We start from the raw sequence: 20,951 nt of genomic DNA on the forward strand, positions 1-20,951 counted from the left end.
CTTAGACTGTATTGTGGTATGTATGGCCCCTCCAATGAGAGGACACCTCCCTTAAAAGGACACATTCTGAGGTTCCTTTGTCTATTATCTGGACCAACATATACCTGTCATGACAGGCCACCTGCAATGTAAGGACACTTTTGGCTGGCCCCAAGGGTGTCCTTTCATCGCAGGTACCACTGTAGTAAGCCCGCCTGATCGGTAAAAATATTACAGCACAGAATAACAAAAGCTTTTGCGCAAATTGAAGCGATATGTACTGAGTGAGACACGACAAGAGACTCAACTTACCATGCGCCTGTTGAAAGATACAACATAGCTTTGTGTTCCAAAGTCAGAGGCAGCTACACTGATTATATAATACGGCACATGTATATAAAGAACCTCTGCACAAACCAGAGATCCAAGACACGAAGAGACGCAATCCAAAGTTTATCAAGCGCCTGTTGTTATCTACCGCTTTGTGTTCCCAACGCAAGAGGCATCGCCTCACCAGAGTATAGCCGCGTAGGGTGGGTCAGGAATCGATCACTCAGTTTTCGATCTCTCCCCATCCCAGCCAGACAAGCAGCGGGATTTTGCTCCTGCCGCTCGACTGTTACCAGGCCACACGGGACTGGGTCTGGGGAAACGGTTATTTCGAGAAATCGGCGCGGCATGGCTACCACTAATTAGACAGGGCTACGACGGTGAGTCTCGACTGATAGGGCCGCTACGATTTAAAACACGGGCACAGTCGCGTGCAGATAATTATGGTGTTGCTACTCGCACAGTCTTGGCTGTCATTATTAAGGGCACTCTTGAGTCGTGCGCCGGGCTGGAAACTGAGTTTTTTAGGGCACCGTCTCGCCTAGGAGGGCATAATTTTAGTTATTTGTTATGGCACAAGAGACTGTGTGGGAGACTGAGAGAGAGAGAGAGAGAGGACTACCTTTCGTTCTCTTCGCCCAGTGTATCACATGGTTCTGTTGACTAAATAAGAAGAGAGAGAAAGAGCAGACAAGTTTACATTTTCCATCTGTGTAATTATATGGTTCTGTGAAGAAAGTCCAAGAAGAGAGAGAAAGCGAGCAGAAGATAGATTCTTATTCTATTTCTGCCCTCTGTATCATCACGGCTCAGCAGAGACTTGAAAAGAAGAAGACGAATAATTATGTAGTTTAGAAAGCACAGGGTCATTATAGTGTTCGCCGGAGTGTAAGCACAACTTTGTGTGTGTGTGTGTATGTGTATGTGTGAGCAGCGAGGTAAACAACAGATGCGTGGATAAGCACCTTATTTCACTTACACGGCGCGGCGGTGAGTAGGTGTAGAGTGTTTACATTTTGTGTCCTATGGTGTGTTTTGGACTGTGCGTGTTGGCACGGTGCGGTTGTACGGAGATATTCTGCTACTGTGCTTGCTTTCGGTGAAGAATCGGGGAGAGAGAGAGAGAGAGAGAGAGAGAGAGAGAGTCTGGATGGTTTATTGATTAGGCCTTGGGCCCATTTCAATTCGGGGTGTACAAAGTTTCAAAATTACATGCTTCATGAATAATAATCATAATAATATTAATCATAATAATAATCATCATCATCGTAACGACAGTCGACATGACGACAGTGAAAACAGGCATTTACAACAGCAAAACGTTTGACTGAAAAAGGAAAGTAATGCATCAACACAAAATCCAGTCTCTGTCACACTTCACTCATGTCTCTCTGTCATCCTTCCATCCATCCATCCATCCATCCATCCAGAGAGAGAGAGAGAGAGAGAGAGAGGGAGAGAGAGAGAGAGAGAGAGAGAGAGAGAGAGAGAGAGAGAGAGAGAGAGAGAGAGAGAGAGAGAGAGAGAGACATTCTTTATTTACGAGGGTAATGGAATAAGCAAACAGGTGCTTTTTTACAGAGAGAGAGAGAGAGAGAGAGAGAGAGAGAGAGAGAGAGAGAGAGAGAGAGAGAGAGAGAGAGAGAGACTGAGACAAATTCTTTATTTACGAGGGTAATGGAATAAGCAAACAGGTGCTTTTTTACAGAGAGAGAGAGAGAGAGAGAGAGAGAGAGAGAGAAAGAGAGACAGACAGACAGACAGACAGACAGACAGACACTCAGACAGACAGACAGACAGACAGACAGACACTGAGACAGACAGACAGACACTGAGACAGACAGACAGACACTCAGACAGACAGACAGACACTGAGACAGACAAACTCTGAGACAGACAGACAGACACTCAGATAGGCAGACAGACAGACAGACACTCAGATAGGCAGACAGACAGACAGACACTCAGATAGACAGACAGACACTCAGACAGACAGACAGACAGACACTGAGACAGACAGACACTCAGACAGACAGACAGACACTGAGACAGACAGACAGACAGACAGACAGACACTGAGACAACTGAGACAGACAAACACTCAGACAGACAGACAGACAGACACTGAGACAGACAGACACTGAGACAGACAGACAGACAGACAGACAGACAGACAGACACTGAGACAGACAGACACTGAGACAGACAGACAGACACTGAGACAGACAGACACTGAGACAGACAGACAGACAGACACTGAGACAGACAGATAGGCAACTGAGACAGGTAGAGACAAAGAGACACTGAGACTGTTTGTTTCTCCGGCCTCAGTGCAGCACTGATTTCCGTGTAGGTGTGTCTCTGGATACATGCCAGTATGTCTGTCTGTTCGTCTGTTTGTCGGCATGTGTTCGCAATGCGCGTTTCTTTTTACAAAGTGTGCCGTGCCCTTGTGTGCACTCGGGTACATTTGATAAAGTCTGAGAACGTATGCCGCACCGTCTAAATACATTGTACGGTTTTACATACACGGCTAGCTGACACTTATGACAGTTTTATTTTAGCTGGCAATCAAAACACAACATTAGAGCGATTATGTACACTTAACCGGTGAAGCTTACCCAAGCTACAAAAGCGAAAGCTCAATGGGTCATGGTTGTTTGCAGCCATACTGTGATTGTTGTGACAAGTATACGACACTCAGCCATTATGTGTGTGCACTCTAAACAGATCTGAAGTGTTCCACGTTTGAACACATAATAACTGCAACAAGCTTTGAACGCTTTGTGACATAGTACACATTTCTACGTGTACTAGCAGAGTGGTCACAACTTGTGTGTGTGTGTGTGTGTGTGTGTGTGTGTGTGTGTGTGTGTGTGTGTGTGTGCGTGAGTGTGTGTGTGCGTTTGTGTACGTGTGTGTGTGTGAGTGTGTGTGAGTGTGTGTGTGAGAGTGTGTGTATGTGTGTGTGTGTGTCAGTGTAGTGTGTCAATGTGTGTGTGTGTGTGTGTGTGTGTGTGTGTGTGTGTGTGTGTGCGTCTGTCTGCAGTGTGCCTGTGTCTGTCTGCAGTGTGCCTGTGTCTGTCTGCAGTGTGCCTGTGTCTGTCTAAGTGTCTCTTTGTGTCTGCACTTGCCTTTTTTAGAAGTGTGGGCTTACCTAAATGTGCACACGGGTGCGCCTCCGTATAAACATTGCACAGTTAAAGGTGGTCATTTACATTTTTGCTTTTTTTTTCCAATAATCTTATGGTTAGATTTCGATACAGAATTATGTCAAATGATGAATGAACCATGGGGAAAAAAGTTATAGAAAAAAAAAATATCTAAAAAAAGATTTTATTTTTGGGTAGCGTGACTCACGCTTCCAATATTTTGTTTTCTGTTTGCTGAGAACATGTGCTTTGCCTAAAAATACTGACCAATCAAATTCATGTCACTATGCTTATAGCCACGCCCAAACAAGTGCAGCAACAGTTTGACACTGGAGCGCTGTCCACGCTTTTTTTTAAACGCACGAAATGCACGGGATTTGAGAGGAGTTTTGCGCTTGGCATTTTCCAAATAAGGATAACCTACTATGAGTACTACGCTGGAATACTACAATGAATTTTCAAACGGCTACACTGGCTTCGTCTTTCCTGATCGAAAGGGGGTGTATTGTTGATATTTGTAGATAATAGACTCTGCATTTTAGTGGTCAAATGGCGATTTCGGTATAAAAATGTAGACAAGGACCTTTAAACACAGACCACAGGCAAAACGGGGTTTATGTGGATAATCAAATCACAACAGTAGAGCAGATACACATGAACCACGAGGCTTACCCACACAACCCAATGGGCCAAGATTGTTTACGGCCACTGTGTGATTGTTGGGACAAGTATATGACATGACAGTTATGTACTCTCGGCTGTCTTGCACAGTTTAAAGTGTGTCTAATGCGTAACGGGCACGAGTCTCGTTTGTCACACTTGAAAAATATAGTTTACTTGTAGAGGCATTAAAGTGAAGGCCTATAGCTTTTTCATTGGTTTGCAGTGGTTGTGAGCAGTACTATATGCTGGGGTTTAACTGTACATGCACGTAAAATAAAAAAAAGAGAGAGAGAGAGAGAGAGAGAGAGAGAGAGAGAGAGAGAGAGAGAGAGAGAGAGAGAGAGAGAGAGAGAAGGCGAAGGCGAATTTTTATTGCATCAAACACAATGATTGTGTATGTACAAGGGGGAGAAAATAATTTGCAAGTGAACAAAGTGGACTTGACCGTCCGGAAGCAAGGCAACTTAACATCAACACATAGAACAAGAAGTAAAAACAGAAAAAAATACAGTAAGATGAAGTCAAGGATTTTGGGTTGTACGATCACACCAGTCTATTTCACAAATGATTTTCACTTTGCCAATACGCGTAGAACAGATAATTTGACAATGCAATCAGTCGTAATTTGTTGTCAGTCTGTAAAATGCACAACGATGAGTTGGAGAACTGGTCAAGGTCAAAACAAGCACCAATGTACTTTTGTAAGCTGGGCATTTAAACAGAAAGTGGTTTTCATTTTCTTCCGTTGATTGACAATATTTACAATTTCTGCATTCAGCGCACTCGGGATTATAGCGCAGTTTATTTACCTTCAATGGTGTAATGCCAAGTCTGAACTTTGTGTACATTTTGCGTATGTACTGGTTTTCAATGACACCCAGATACTTTTTTTTCAAGTTCTCCTTTAAACATCCTGTATGCATCAAATCTCACACTTGTCTCAAGTTTACAGTGCCAGTTTTGCTCAAAACAGTCTTGAAGACGTTGCTGGAATGTTCTAATAAACACACATTCCCTACCTACAGACCCGTTCAACCACACATCTCCAAATCCATTCATGCAAAGGAGGCATTTAACTTGTGAGACCCAATTCTGCTTTCCCCTTTCAACTGCGTTTCTTAACATGAATGATGTATGACATCTTTGCATATCTCGAGTCCGGCATACAGTTCAGTCTCAACCAGTACTTTACGCTTCGGATTTTTGCTAGGATTGACAAAGTGCATCTTCCAAGTTCCCCATAAACCATCTGGTTTGGAATGTTTGACGAGATCCCAAGTAGTATTTTACAGGCATACATGTGAACCTTTTCAATCTGTGAACAGTCAAAACATCCCCATAGTTCTGAGCCATAGAGCAAGATGGGAACAATTTGCGCATCAAATAATTTGAAAAATATGTCCATGTCGTGGCATCCTATATTCCATAAGACTTTAAAAATGTCAATAACACCTTGTTTGGCCCTGGTGATTGCGTCATTGAAAGAGAGATTCAAACGGGCTTGGGTCACGTTGTGAATGTCAGACCGAGATACTTGTAGGAGCTAGCACTTGATACTTGCGTGTTTCCGTAGAACCATTTCTCACTTTTGGCTAAATGACCACCCGGTTTCGAAAAACAACGACTTTGGTTTTATTCATGTTTAGCCTTAACCCGAGACGCCTTGAAACGTTATATAAGATGTTCAGTTGGTTTTGCAAACCCACTATGGACGATGATAGCAGTGCAATGTCATCAGCGAACATCAAAAGAAACAGTTCGATCTCACCGGGAAGCATTTGAATTCCGTGTCTGCCCTCACATATTATTTCCGAGGCAAGCTCGTTTATAAGAAACGAAAAAAGCGTTGGACTCGCTAAACAGCCCTGCTTCAGGCCTTGTAGGCATTCAAAATAATCAGTATTGTGGACTGGGTGGCCGAGTGGTAACGCACTTGCGCTCGGAAGCGAGAGGTTGCGAGTTCGACCCTGGGTCAGGGCGTTAGTAATTTTCTCCCCCCTTTCCTAACCTAGGTGGTGGGTTCAAGTGCTAGTCTTTCGGATGAGACGAAAAACCGAGGTCCCTTCGTGTACACTACATTGGGGGGTGCACGTTAAAGATCCCACGATTGACAAAAGGGTCTTTCCTGGCAACATTGTATAGGCATAGATAAAAATACCCGTGTGACTTGGAATAATAGGCCGTGAAAAGTAGGATATGCGCCGAAATGGCTGCGATCTGCTGGCCGATGTGAATGCGTGATGTATTGTGTAAAAAAAAATCCATCTCACACGGCATAAATGAATCCCTGCGCCTTGAATATGTGCGCAATATAAATTGCATTAAAAAAATAATAATAAAAAAAAATCCCTGCGCTTAGAACTGTACCCACGGAATACGCGCGATATAAGCCTCATATTGATTGATTGAGTATTGCCAGAGTTACATCGTACGCAAGAAAGAACGGAAGAATACATTTCCCTAAGCATGTTAAACATTCTTCCTTTTACATCAATCTTTAATAAAACATTAAACAAAACATCCCTTTTAACGGTGTCAAACGCCTTTTGGAAGTCCACAAAAGCAACATGTAACTTCTTTTTTTGTTGAAGCTGCTTGGTAACTGCTGCATAAAGAGTGAACATGTGGTCAATTGTGGAATATTTTTTTCTAAAACCCGCCTGTGACTCAGAGAGAATGTTATTTTCCTCAGCCTACGCTGACAAACGGGCATTCATAATACTGGTATACAACTTGCCCACACAAAGAGACGCCTCTATAATTGTCAGGGTTCTCATCATCACCTTTCTTAAATATTGGTTGAATGATAGCCTTTGCCCAATCTGAAGGGTAGTCACCAGTCCTAAAAAGGTCGTTAAACAACGTACATCAAAAGATAGGGGACGATTGTGTCACCTGGGGTTTTTAAGAGATCATTTTAAAACGCCATCTGGTCCCGCTGCTTTCCCCTTTTTTTAAGCCACTGAAAGCAGTCCTCACTTCTTCTTCGGTAATATCACTGTTAAGAATGTCGCAGTCAAGTTCGTTTTCTTCTTCAGTGTCAGTAGGGTCATGTTCTTGAACATGCCTTCTATCATTATCCTCGTTAGTTAGCTGTTGCTTTTCGGGTCCAGCGGACCATAATAGGCCAAATTAGGACCCCATCATCCTCGTTAAGTACTTTCTTAAAATGGTCATACCATGCCTGGTTGTCAATAGTTCCTGCGGGTTTACGTTTCCTCCTGAATTTCTTTATCTCCTTCCAAAATGCATGAGAGTCAGAAATATTCAACAGCAGGCTATTCACTCTATTTTGTTTGTGACTGAAAGAGATAGAGAGAGAGAGAGAGAGAGAGAGAGAGAGAGAGAGAGAGAGAGAGAGAGAGAGAGAGAGAGAGAGAGAGAGATCAATGAAACGAAAGGAGAATGACAAAAGAGCGAGAGAGAAAGAGAGAGAGGGAGGGAGGAAGGGAGAGAGAGAGAGAGAGAGAGAGTCGGAGAGAGAGAGAGAGAGAAATCACAGTGAAACGAAAAGAGAGAGAGAGAGAGAGAGAGCGATAGAGAGAGAGAGAGAGAGAGAGAGAGAGAGAGAGAGAGAGAGAGAGAGAGAGAGAGAGAGAGAGAGAGAGAGAGAGAGAGAGAGAGAGAGAATGCACGAATGAAATGCAAAAACATACCAGTCCAGGACTTTCAGTCACAAATCCGGTTTTTTTCACGACACGATTTGACGGAAGTGGGCAGACACATAAATCGATGTTTAGGGCAATGTGGCAATTCTCCTTTTTTATTTTCTCACTTTTTATTTCACCGTTTCGCGGTTTCACTCGTCCAAGTATCTGTGCTGGGGATCACCCGTGATGGTTGCTGCGTACTTGAGGGTAATCATTCGTAATCTTGTTAATTTTTATATTTGGATTTTTTGGGGTAGTGTTTTTTTAAAATTTTTTTTTATTGCATTGTATTTGATATAGTATCCTTTTTTGTGCATTCTGTGTTGAAAACTGAACAAACATTCAGCATAGCATTGGGATTTTATTTGATTTAGTATTCTTTTTGTGCATTCTGTGCATTCTGTGTTGAAAACTTAACAAAGATTCTTCATATCTGTGGGATTGCATTTTATGTATTATCCTTTTTGTGCATTCTGTGCTAAAAACTAAACACACACTCGGCGTATCAGTGGGTGGAGCCGTTTTAAACAATCGTCAGTTGTGTCGCTATAATAGTTGCATTGTGACGGCATCATTATGGTGGGTTTATTGTTGTTAAGTCATAAAATGTGTATCTGTTTGTGTGTGTGTGAATGTATGTGTGTGTGTGTGTGTTTGTGTGTATGTGTGTGTGTGTGTGTGTGTGTGTGTGTGTGTGAATGTGTGAATGTGTGTGTGTGTGTGTGTGTGTGTGTGTGTGTGTGTGTGTGTGTGTGTGTGTGTGTCTGAGAACACACTGTATTTCTCGCAGTCTGTGACACAGTCTACATCATCCAAAACAATGCAGTGCATTGATTATCACGGGACAGTAGAACCCTCTATTTACGACTTTGGAAAAACCTTGAAAATTAGGTCGTAAAAAGGAGGGGTCTTAAAATGGGGATTTGAGTTTTTGGCCCGGGCGGTCATGAATTTGGTTGCAGTGTACGTACTGTTATGTACTGTCATGTTTACACACAAACACACAGTTGCAGTTTACTGTCATATCAAAACACACACACACACACGTGCACACACACACACACACACACACACACACACACACACACACACACACACACACACACACACACACACACACACACATTACAGCAGAACAACTTTAACTCAAATTTCAAAGAAAATTTAATCATGGCGTAATGCTCGCTCCCCGCTGAGTGAAGCACATTTGATATTGTGACGCAACCAGTAAAATCCGAATGTCCTAACTCGATAGAAAGCATAACGACTTTTCTCCCGAATTACCTTTCCGCTCACATTGATGTTTCTTCGCCTTGCATCGCTAAACTTGTTCCATACACGATCGTTGAGGTTTTTGTACAGGTACCTCTCTTTGCGTACTTTCGCTTCACTATCCTTCTCACCATCTCGATAACACCGAGTCCTTATCCGTGACGATACACAGGATTTGTATCTTCCCGACTCCTAAGGAAGTCGCCGCGGATTGCCATTTCGCTCGATTAGCGATTACTTTATTAGCTCTCTACTCAAGAGTCGGAGCTTTTCTCTTTCTTTCGCGAATCTTCGTTTGTCAACAAGTCGTCGTGACAAGATAGCGTACAGAGGAAAACCGGATATATTAGGATCTCGTGCGCGCGAGATTTCGTTTTTTTTCTTCCTCGCGGTAGTTGCACGAGAGCCGCCATGTTGTGTTTTCTTCTGCTCGACTGAAAATGCGCGAAAGTCGTAATTCATCCCCAAAAGCTCGGTCGTAAGTCGCGTTTTGGGGTGAGTCGTTCACTGAGGGTTCATTACATAGTAGAACGCATCCGTGGTAGAAAAATCAGTCGTAACAAGGGGGTGGTCGTAAACAGGGGGGTCGTTAAGGGGGAGTACTACTGTACAATAATACATGACACAGTTGGGTAAAGAGGGGTCGGGTTTCGCACTCTCACTCTTACATAGTCTGATCCCATCCTGACCTCAGGTCAAAATCAGTTCGGCTTATTCTCTCCCTGACAGGATGCCTTGAGTTTCCTTGCCTGGCAAGGAAACCGATTTTTTTGTTTTTACATATATTTAGAGCTTTTTGTAAAGTATTTTTGATATAAGCAGATTCGCGATCGTCGATAATGATTTTTCACGGTGTTTTGTAATGTTTAAATTACAAAGGAATTGATATGTAAGACAGTTTCAAGCGAGCTATTTTTCGCGGCTGTATTTACTGTGCAAACAACTCGAAATATGGCAAAAGTGTCACGTGATAATCAACCGTTTGGTTTCGGCGCTCACTAGAGCAGACGATTTTTTCTGTAACCAGTTGACAGTGATGAAACCATATATTACGGTCTCCTTCCGGCAGCAGTCCCAAAATTTCGACTTGTTTTGACCTTAGAACGACGTCTTTATCATAACTGTGAAGAACAGAACAGAGATCACTGTCGAAGTCGGCCAATCTGCAATAATTTAATCCGTCTCGCGAACACTGATCTCAAATTTAGATCAGTGCTCGCGAAAAACATATGGGAGATAACTCTGTATTCTTATGTTGATATATTTGCGTAGGACTGTAGCGTCCGGTCAGAGAGATAACTGGCGATAGCCGTTGAGCGATGACTGATCAGAATGAGTCTGATCGCTGTTACGGAGCTGGAGATTGCAGACGCCATGTATAGTGATGACGGCGTAAAACAAAACGCGATCCCATTTTTCCCGCACTAATGCTGCATTTTTCTGTTGAGGTTTCTGTCATTCTGTGTACAAGTGCGATGGCCTCATGCATACTGTTTGAGAGTATTTTTAATTGTATACATGTTTTCAAAACTCAAATCGCTATTCACATTGAGCATAATGTAACCAACAGTTGTGATCTCTGCTTTCAAGAATCGATTTCGAAATCAATGCTCTAGGTAAAATCACTTGAACTAATGTGCTTCATAAACAACAACAGGTAGCTTGATGATATTGTGACCTTTGTGAAGTACTTCCAGTGTCATGATCTATAACAGTCTCTTCTCTGCCTTTAACTATTATAAGATTTCTTTCAGATACATTTAGAAAAAAAGACGTTGCAACTTGACGATACATCTTCAAGGAAAGCAGAATGAGATTGAGGAATATTAATAATCTTCAAAGATCTATCGAAGATACAAAAAATAGATATTAGAGAAAAATAGTGTTCATATAATATTATCTCGTTGTTTACAGCTATAAGTACTCGCATACCCTTCTAATGTTGTATATACAAGCAGAAGTCTACAGCTTCAGTTTTGTTCTTACTTTTGTAATCAACAACGACGCGAACTTCTGATAAAAATCTAAAATTAGATGGACAGCTAAAGTTCCAAAGGTCAGAATAAAAAGACGAGAATAGTAGGTTGTTGAAACGTTTAATTTATGACAAAGCAAAACGTTACGCACAGTCACTGTATTATCAACCCAGTGGTCTTTTAACCGGACAGACAGACAACACACTCATGATCATTATTTCGTCATTAATCATTAGTGACCCTCCACGACGGTATGAGTCGCATGTCACCTTTGCATGATTTTCATATTTTTACATTTTCCTGAAGAGTTTTTTATGCTCTATCCAGTGGTGAAAACCGTTTTAGAAAAGAGCGAAAACTGGTTGAGTTATAAGCCTGCGACTATGGTGACCCTCACACAGTTACTAGACACCCACCGGACTTATATTATGCCTAGCGCAGAACCGCGTGAGGTGACATGCGACTCATTTCGTCGTGGAGGGTCACATTTGCACTGCCAGTGAACATGTTCTCAGCTAAGTTCATTATCTGTATCATAAGTGTTGTTTGTCTGTCTGTCCGCAGGGTCGAAGTACAGTGACTGTAATGGTTTGCTTTGTCATCAATTAAAGGTTTTAACAATACCATTTTTGATTTTTTGATTGTGTACTTCTGATGTCATGCTAATGTCGGTTTCTCGGTGAAATAATCAGTGTTACTACTTTCGTGGTCATGAAGGATATAATTATTATGATTAGAAAAAAAGGTTGTGGGGTTAATTCATTTGTCTGCCTCTGTAACACAGAGGCAATTGTGTGATTAAAAGTACAGTGACACTGTTTTGCAGTTTGTTTTCAGGAAGGAAGTCGAAAAATGGTTGGTAATTTCATATTCAATGACAATAGTCCAAGGTTGTGCTTTTAAAGCTTCGGTATTTCCTGCATTTCGGGGCTGTTCGGTGTCTACAATTCACACGAAAAAAAGATACCGCGAGGAAAAGTGCGTTATTAATTGTTTCGCAGCCTACAATATTTATTCACAGGAGGAAGTTTCAAGCAGAATGACGACAATTCATGATCCAGTACGGTCCAAAGTTTTGCTGATGAGGCTTTGGTATTTCCTGACCATCGGGGCTTACTTGTCACTTGTCACCAGTTGCAAATGACATCCCACTTTCCTTGATAGAAGGAAGTTTTCAATATAGCCTTAGCAATAAGGGTTTTCAAGGACACAGGTCCAAAGTTTGCTCTTTGGAAGCTTCGGCGTTTCCTATATTTCGGTTCATTCTTCTTCTTCTTCTTCTTCTTCTTCTTCTGCGTTCGTGGGCTGAAACTCCCACGTGCACTCGTGGTTTGCACGAGTGGAATTTTACGTGTATGACCGTTTTTACCCCGCCATTTAGGCAGCCATACGCCGCTTTCGGAGAAAGCATGTTGGGTATTTTCGTGTTTCTATAACCCACCGAACCGGCTCTGACATGGATTACAGGATCTTTTTCGTGCGCACTACTTGGTCTTGTGCTTGCGTGTACACACGGGGGTGTTTGGACACCGAGGAGAGTCTGCACACAAAGTTGACTCTGAGAAATAAATATCTCGCCGAACGTGGGGACGAACTCACGCTGACAGCGGCCAACTGGATACAAATCCAGCGCGCTACCGACTGAGCTAATCCCCGCCCTCGGGTCATTCAATTCGTGTGATCAACGTAAAGCAACAGAAACAATATGTCAGAGGCATGGGGAATATGTTTTGTAGCCCGCTTTCATTGACAGGAGGAAGTTTTGAAGCTGAGTGGAGCATTTGAAATTAGTGTTTTCAATGTCCGTAATTCAAAGTTTTGGACGTTTCGATATTTCCTGTAAACCGGGCATATCAATACGTGTGACTCACAGAAAGATTCAGAAACAATAGGTCAGACGTAAAGGCGGATTTGTTTTATATCCCGCGGCCGCATTCTTTCAAATGAGGAAGATTTAAGAGAAATGTTTATTATGTTATGACTGTTTTCAAGGACAAGTCGGCCAAAGTACGTGCTCCAAAGCTTTTTTTTCTTTTTCCAACGATAACGAGCTTTCATTTCATTTATCTGTCTTAACCAACTTTGACTTCAGTAATGACAATTTCATTTACCTACATTGTGTCGTCAATCAAGCCGATTCGACGACGAGCACACCCTGAGACCGAACCTCACACAATTTACTGCCGTGTAGAAACGTTTGTGTCATGCAGTAAAGGCCTCCTGCTGGAATAAACTCACACGTTGACGGCTTCGACATCAGGTAATAACACCGTCTCTTCGAGTAGAAATCATGACATGTATTGATTGTTTCTAACGCTACTATATATTTTTAAATACAAATGTTGGTGTTGTTGAAAATGTGTTCTAAATTGTTTGTATATACATGTATCTCTCTGACGTGTACACATTATAAATTGTACAGTTATTATCTAGTTTAAATGCTAAAATGATTGTATGGTGGTGACGTGCTCGGTATATAAAGGTGTGCTTTTCTACTGACGCAATACTTGCGTGTGTGTGTGTGTCACTGTGTGTGTGTGTGTGTGTGTGTGTGTGTGTGTGTGTGTGTGTGTGTGTGTGTGTGTATGTGTGTGTTAGTGTGTGTGTATGTGTGTGTGTGTTTATGTGCGCGCTCGTGCATGCATGTGCGCGCTCCTGCATGCGTGTTTCAGTGTATCTGCATGCTAGCGTGCGTGCGCGATATGCAGTGACCCAGTGTGACACACTCCATAACTTTCATTTAAGTTATTGAACTTCCAGAGATTGAACCTGAACAATATTTTATAACTATTACTGCCATTTAAAAACGTTCCTATCGCGTAATTACTGTCCCATCCTGTTACGAATGTACGCTTTAATGTGACATCGGCGTCTAGCAAAAATAATGGCTTGCAATAATGGGTGTTTTTTTTGGCAGCGCATATCATCGATCTTCATCAACTTCTCGCTACATGGTGTCTAATAAATGTGTTTCTAGTTGTTATCGTGCAGTTGATGAGTATCATTTTTGCTTATAGCCTATACAGTGTTCGGGACATGATGAAAACGGTTTAACCCACATCAATTCCAAATGTTACTCTGCGTGAAGCTCTTTTTTTCGCCCGTGTCCGCTTCTCTCCGGATTTGAACCAAATACCACTAGCGTCGCCCCGATATTTCTGATAACTACAGTCCTACCTGTATATAACGACCACACAAGAGATACTCTAAGAAGTGTTCGTTATAGACGGGTAGTTGTTATGTAAGTGTGTGTGTGTTTGTGTGAGTGTGTATGTGTGTGTGTGTGTGTGGGTGGGATGGGGGGGGGGGGGGAGCGAGAGGGTTAAGAAAAAACAATTATAGAGAAGAACCTCAGTCGTTGGGGTTACTTTGGGATGGACGTAATGGGCAGTTGGTCGTTATCAAGAGGGGGTCGCTAGTGCCAGTTCGACTGTATCGTAATAGTTTGTTTTCATATCCTTTTGTGGGGTTCCAGTATTGTATGTAGGGGATGTCCATATTTGGTATCACTTACGATTTTTCCTCGAGGTATATTATTTGTTCATGTAAATAATATTCAAAAAAGATTGTTGTACCGTTTTGTCATGACACTATGTTACGAGTTAAACCTATACTTCATAAACCATTTTTCTCACTATACTTCACAAACCATTTTTCTCACTATACTTCATAAACCATTTTTCTCACTATACTTCATAAACCATTTTTCTCACTATATACTTCATAAACCATTTTTCTCACTATACTTCACAAACCATTTTTCTCACTATACTTCACAAACCAATTTTCTCACTATACTTCACAAACCAATTTTCTCACTATACTTCACAAACCAATTTTGTTTTGTATTTTTTGTTGAGGTTTTGCATTTTACATTTTGTTCGAAATACATTCCAACTCAACTATCGTTTTTGTCATTTCCCCCTTGTTTTCTGTCGTTCCTTCAATCCTCACGTCTTGTCCCCTCCTAACGTTGACCCCCACCCGTCCCCCCCCCCCCCCCTCCCCCTCCCTCATTTCTTCATTATTTGTAAATCGATTTTGCCGGAACGTTTTGGCCCCTTTGTGCAGCAACGCGTTGCAATACTCTTTTTACATTTAATCAAGTTTTGACTAAATGTTTTAACATAGAGGGGGAATCGAGACGAGGGTCGTGGTGTATGTGTGTGTGTGTCTGTCTGTCTGTCTGTGCGTGTGTGTGTGTGTAGAGCGATTCAGACCAAACTACTGAACCGATCTTTATGAAATTTGACATGAGCGTTCCTGGGAATGATATCCGCGGATGTTGTTTTCTTTTTTTCGATAAATACTTTTAATGACGTCATATCCGACTTTTCGTAAAAGTTGAAGCGGCACTGTCACAATCAAATTGATTGACATTTTTGTAAAGCAATCTTCGACGAAGGCCGGACTAATCAGGGCCGGACCAAATGAGTTGTAAGGGGGGGGTTCCTCCTTTTTTGGGGGGGCAAATCAGCAAAGTGGCGAAGCCACAAGCGCGCGCCTGCTTTGCAGGCGCGCGAACTAGGGGGGTCCGGGGGCATGCTCCCCCGGAAAATTTTTGAAAAACGGTTAAAATCTGTGCAATCTGGTGCATTCTGGGCCTTGTTTTGAGGGTTAAGAGCAGCATTGTTTTGGTGCTAAAACTAGTAAAAGTCAAAACAAGGTACATGCTTTTTCCAGGGGTGGGGTTCCGGAACCCCTGGAACCCCCCCTGGGTCCGGCCCTGGGACTTCGGTATTGCATGTCAGCTTGGTGGCTTAAAAATTAATTAATGACTTTGGTCATTAAAAATCTGAAAATTGCAATATTTTTTTTCTATATAAAACGATCCAAATTTACGTTCATCTTATTCTACATCATTTCCTGATTCCAAAAACATATAAATATGTTATATTCGGATTAAACACAAGCTCTGAAAATTAAAAATATAAAAATTATGATTAAAATTAAATTTCCGAAATCGATTTAAAAACAATTTCATCTTATTCCTTGTCCGTTTCTGATTCCAAAAACATATAGATATGATATGTTTGGATTAAAAACACGCTCAGAAAGTTAAAACGAAGAGAGGTACAGAAAAGCGTGCTATGCAGCACAGCGAAACCACTACCGCGCTTAACAGTCTCGTCAGTTTTACTGCGTTTTGCACGAGCGGCGGATTACGGTCATTGTGAAAAAATGCAGTGCGTTCAGTTTCATTCTGTGAGTTCCACAGCTTGACTAAATGTAGTAATTTCGCCTTACGCGACTTGTTTTTTCTCTCGTCAGATATGTTGTTTTCTTTTTGTTCCTTGGCTGCATTACAAAAGTCGGACAAGCTCCAATTTTGCGGTTGGGAGAAAACGCTACAGGCACCTGCTGAAGAAAAGAAATTGTTGAAATGTGACCCTCCACCACGAAATGAGTCGCATGACACCTCGCGCGGTTCTGCGCTAGGCTTAATATAAGCCCGGGGAGTGTCTGGTAACAGTGTGAGGGTCACCTTAGTCACAGGCTTATAACTCAAACAGTTTTCGCTCTTTTCTAAAACGGTTTTCACCACTGGATAGAGCATAACAAACTCTTTAGAAAAATGTAAAAATATGAAAATCATGCAAAGGTGACATGCGACTCATTCAATCTGTGGTGGAGGGTCACAAATGAGGTTTTCAAGACGATGTCCTTTTCGTCTAAACGATCACAGAGACCACCAGATCCCGCAGGCGTTTACATGGGATAAGAGCATACATCCACCTGGACACGTATCAAAAATAAACAACCTGGCTGCTATCTATTAGTGCCTGGTTTGTTTGTTTGTTTGTTTGCTTAACGCCCAGCCGACCACGAAGGGCCATATCAGGGCGGTGCTGCTTTGACATGTATATATAACGTGCGCCACACACAAGACAAAAGTCGCAGTACAGGCTTCATGTCTCACCCAGTCACATTATTCTGACACCGGACCAACCAGTCCTAGCCCCATAATGCCAGACGCCAGGCGGAGCAGCCACTAGATTGCCAATTTTAAAGTCTTAGGTATGACCCGGCCGGGGTTCGAACTCACGACCTCCCGATCACGGACGCGGACGCCTTACCACTTGGCCAACCGTGCCGGTGTGTGCCTGGTCAGTATATATATATATATATATATCATATTTATATATTTGTTGTTGTTGCTAAATTAAATTCCTTAATCAATTTGTAAATTTAATTCAGTAAAAATGTCCACTCTGTCCAGGAAGAAACCAGGCTGTGTATTTTAGCATCTGTTGTAGTTGACGGATACTCTTATTCCTTGTAAAAGCTTGAACAGACCTATAGCAGTAAACACGATCCCTTTAAAGCTGTGAGATCGATGCACCTGTTTCTGGTTCAGTTTTTGAAAAGAAAGAAAGAAAAAAAAAATAATTCAGAAAACCAGACAGAAAAAAAAGTCAAATGAATGACATTTGCAGCTGAAGCATCATGTTAGCATTAACACCTCGCACAAATCGTGCGTGCAATGCATTTGCTTGAACATGAAGGGAAACCAGAGAAGCCAACACTGAAGTCCTGACATTGTTCTCCATAAATAGAACTCCGCGAAACATCCCATGCCTCTGGTCGATATGTGGGTTAATATTATGGAACAACCTGACTCGCATTTCGTCTGATCATAGACCAAATAGCCTGGACCGCCAACTCGTCACGTGACCCTTCGAGGTTACGACTCTCGACTTTCAGGGGCGCGTCGCGTCCGGTTTGCAAGGCCAGCGATTCGAAGACAGTGAAAAGAAAGCACGCTCCAGTTATTTGTGACAATGGGAGGTGACAATGAACTGGATATCCAGTGACAATGACACCGGATATCACGTCCCCCTGATTTCTGAAAGGCCATGTAAGCGTAGGTTCCTAAATACGAGAGGCGCTACCTCGTAATAGAGAGAAAGAGCGGAGAGAGAGCTAGTTGGCGGTCCAGGATATAATAATGGTCTATGGTCTGATAAGCGTCTGGATTTTCGGGCTGAGATGCATGAAGCGAAAATAAGTGCCACCCAAACGGGTTGAAGCCAGCCGCGGGGTCTGGTTGGTTGAAATCACCACAAATCTCAAAGCGACATGCTACGGGCGCTGTGGCGGGGTGGTAAGACGTCGGCCTCTTAATCGGAAGGTCGAGGGTTCGAATCCCGGCCGCGGCCGCCTGGTGAGTTAAAGTGTGGAGATTTTTCCGATCTCCCAGGTCAACTTGTGTGCAGACCTGCTTAGTGGCTTATCCCCCTTCGTGTGTACACGCAAGCTAAAGACCAAGTGCGCACGGAAAAGATCCTGTAATCTATGTCAGAGTTCGGTGGGTTATAGAAACACGAAAATACCCAGCATGCTTCCTCCAAAAGCGGCGTATGGCTGCCTAAAATGGCGGGGTAAAAACGGTCATGCATGTAAAATTCCACTCGTGCAAAAACACGAGTGTACGTGGGAGTTTCAGCCCACGAACGCAGAAGAAGAAGAAGAAGAAGAAAGCGACATGCTCCCACTCACTTGGGTGACACCCAATTTCCCTTCGTGCACATCTCAGCTTTGATCCCGTGTGCATGTGTTTGCATCTGCGAGCAGAACTGCAGTGCAAATGTGAGCGCACCAATCTTAGTATTGCTTACTTGAACAGTACCTTACCAAACATTGCATCCTCATTTCTGAGTAAAGTGCATTCTTAACTGAAGTGTTCCACGTGTGAACATACTTTTTTTTAACCAGTTGTGAACACTGTGCTGAACACTACAGAACCGTCTACTTGCAATAGTAGCACAACATGTGAACACTGTGTTGAACACTACAGAACCGTCTACTTGCAATAGTAGCACAACATGTGAACACTATTTCGTTTTTACCAAGTCTGCTACATTGGTTAGTAGAGTTATGTAGTTTTCCGCACAGTGTTCACAGCTAGCTGGTTACAAACAGTGTGTTCAAAAAGTGGAACACTTCAATTTACAGTGTGCTCCGCGCTATGCTGTAATCATTTGCCCTTAGTAGTGTCTCAGTATCGTCGTTGGGGTCCTGATTTGGCCTATTATGGTCCGCTGGACCCGAAAAGCAATAGCTAACTAAGTATCGTCGTCGAATTGTCACACAAATGTTGTCAGTAGAAATGGTTTATATTCGTTCACCGCAGACGTAAAGTGCAACGGGGAGCCGGAGCGCAGTGAAATGAAATCTACGTAGCGTAGCACTGTCCAGAATATCTTTGGCCTCAAGCAGATGATCTTACATGTAGATAATATACCTGTGCTTTGTCTCAATGCAACAGTGATGGTGCTAGTATTTTTTTTTAAACCGGTACGCAAACTTGTATGATGCAAAGTCTAGCGAAAAAAACCCGTAGGCTGTTCATTGGAACCACTAAGAGTCCAACTCAGAGTACTGGTTTTGTTGTTTTACCAGTGAAAAAAACACACCGGTAGTTCAAAAATCAACCGGTAGGTCATACCAGCAGCCATTTTTGTTCCGGTATTTTCTCATTTCTTATTACCGGTTAACGCCAAAACTGTGCAAGTATGACTTAAAAGTGCGATGCTGAGGACTATAAGGCTATTTTTTTTTTATCTGTTAGAATCTTTATATGATTGCTCTGTGATTGTGAACTATTTTGGATTTAATATCCCCACAGTGTGTGTGTGTGTGTGCATACACTGAGACTGTGACTGTGGAACTTCGGTTTTTATGCGATTTGAACGTTTTGTGATGAGCTGTGCCAACATCCTGAGCGGGTCACAGTGCCTGCGTGCAATAGCAATATTCTCTGGATATTTCTGCGACAGCCAGTACACTCCTGTGTTTTGACGTGGCTGCACGTCCGTCATCGTAATTAACTTCAATTCTGCTTGAGTGTGACATGCACCATTCGCGTTATATTGCTTAGCTATCAACGATTGTTTTGTGGGTTAATGTCATTTTGTGACTCGAGTTTTGAGCAATTAGCTGGTGTGATTAATTAAGCAGGGCACAATTATATACTATGTTTTTGGTTGCATGTCTGTATCACTACATAACTGGAGTATGACTAAACAAAAGTAAAGATAATACATTCTAGTTGCCGTTTAAAATACGCTATAATCATTTAAAGGACTGACAATGCATGTCACAAAAAGGTACACAGCTCTGGAGAATAACCCACATACAGTTAATGTTGCTTATTTAGCCCAAGTGCATTGTGTGACTAAGTGTCAGCATGTGGCTACGCTAGTATGTGTGCACCTTCGTACTCCGCTGTGACATTTGCAACGCACGTGGCCTTGTTGCCGTAAGTAGGAAAGATAGATGTAGTATTAGGTTACAGGGGTGTGTGAGTGTCAGTCAAGGGCCATAGCCTTGTCGATGCGTATTTGTTTGTGTGTGTGTGTGTACCATTTTACCATTTCTTTATCAGCATTACAGTCAAACTTGTCGGCCATAACGACCACCCAAAAGACCGATCAAAAGGGGACGTTATAGACAACTTAACTGGTAGCTATGGACAAGCGAATTGGATAGAAGAAAAAAAATCGTCTAGGTTCTTTAGGATCGGTCGTTGTGGGCACGTGGACCGCGTTTTCGAGAGGCGCTCGCATGGGAAGTTTCGACCCCACTGCTTCTTCGGCAGACATTGCGCTTTTGTCTCGTTTCTCGCATAACAGATCTACGCTTTTCAAGTAAGAACTTGGGTAGCAAAGAGACGTAAACGCTGATGAGTGGTAAGTCACTGTGGTAAGTCACTGTGGTAAGTCACTGTCTATAGTAAGGCCTTAGTAATGAGCCGCAGGGCAAGTCAATCTCGGGCTCAGAGAGGCGGCACTCTCTTTGCATACACTCAGAGACTGCAGAGTACCCAACAGTACCCAATATTGACGGACTGTGTGATGATATCTTCTCAGTGCTATGGTCTGTTGAGACAGTAATATCAAAATCGAGACCGGATATCACTGTCGAAA

At 42.5% G+C, this 20,951-nt stretch overlaps 1 protein-coding gene across 6 annotated transcripts in view; it reads left to right on the forward strand.

Annotated features, from left to right (window-relative positions):
* The window catches only part of LOC138951634 (uncharacterized), a 67,047-nt gene that overhangs the window by 17,681 nt on the left and 28,415 nt on the right, over nt 1–20,951 (forward strand). Inside the window, exon 1 of one of the 6 annotated variants that reach the window (XM_070323165.1) lies at nt 500–689. The exons of 1 other annotated variant lie outside the window; for it this stretch is intronic. The gene's annotated coding sequence lies outside the window, so the exon portion shown is untranslated. Of the gene's footprint in view, nt 1–499; nt 690–754; nt 1,300–7,920; nt 7,982–12,269; nt 13,283–20,261; nt 20,285–20,951 lie in introns of those variants that run through there. 4 more of the 6 variants (XM_070323170.1, XM_070323172.1, XM_070323166.1 and 1 more) reach the window with 4 other exon arrangements.

The sequence above is a fragment of the Littorina saxatilis genome, linkage group LG17, assembly GCF_037325665.1.
Source record: "Littorina saxatilis isolate snail1 linkage group LG17, US_GU_Lsax_2.0, whole genome shotgun sequence".
Classification (NCBI taxonomy): Eukaryota; Metazoa; Mollusca; class Gastropoda; order Littorinimorpha; family Littorinidae; genus Littorina; species Littorina saxatilis.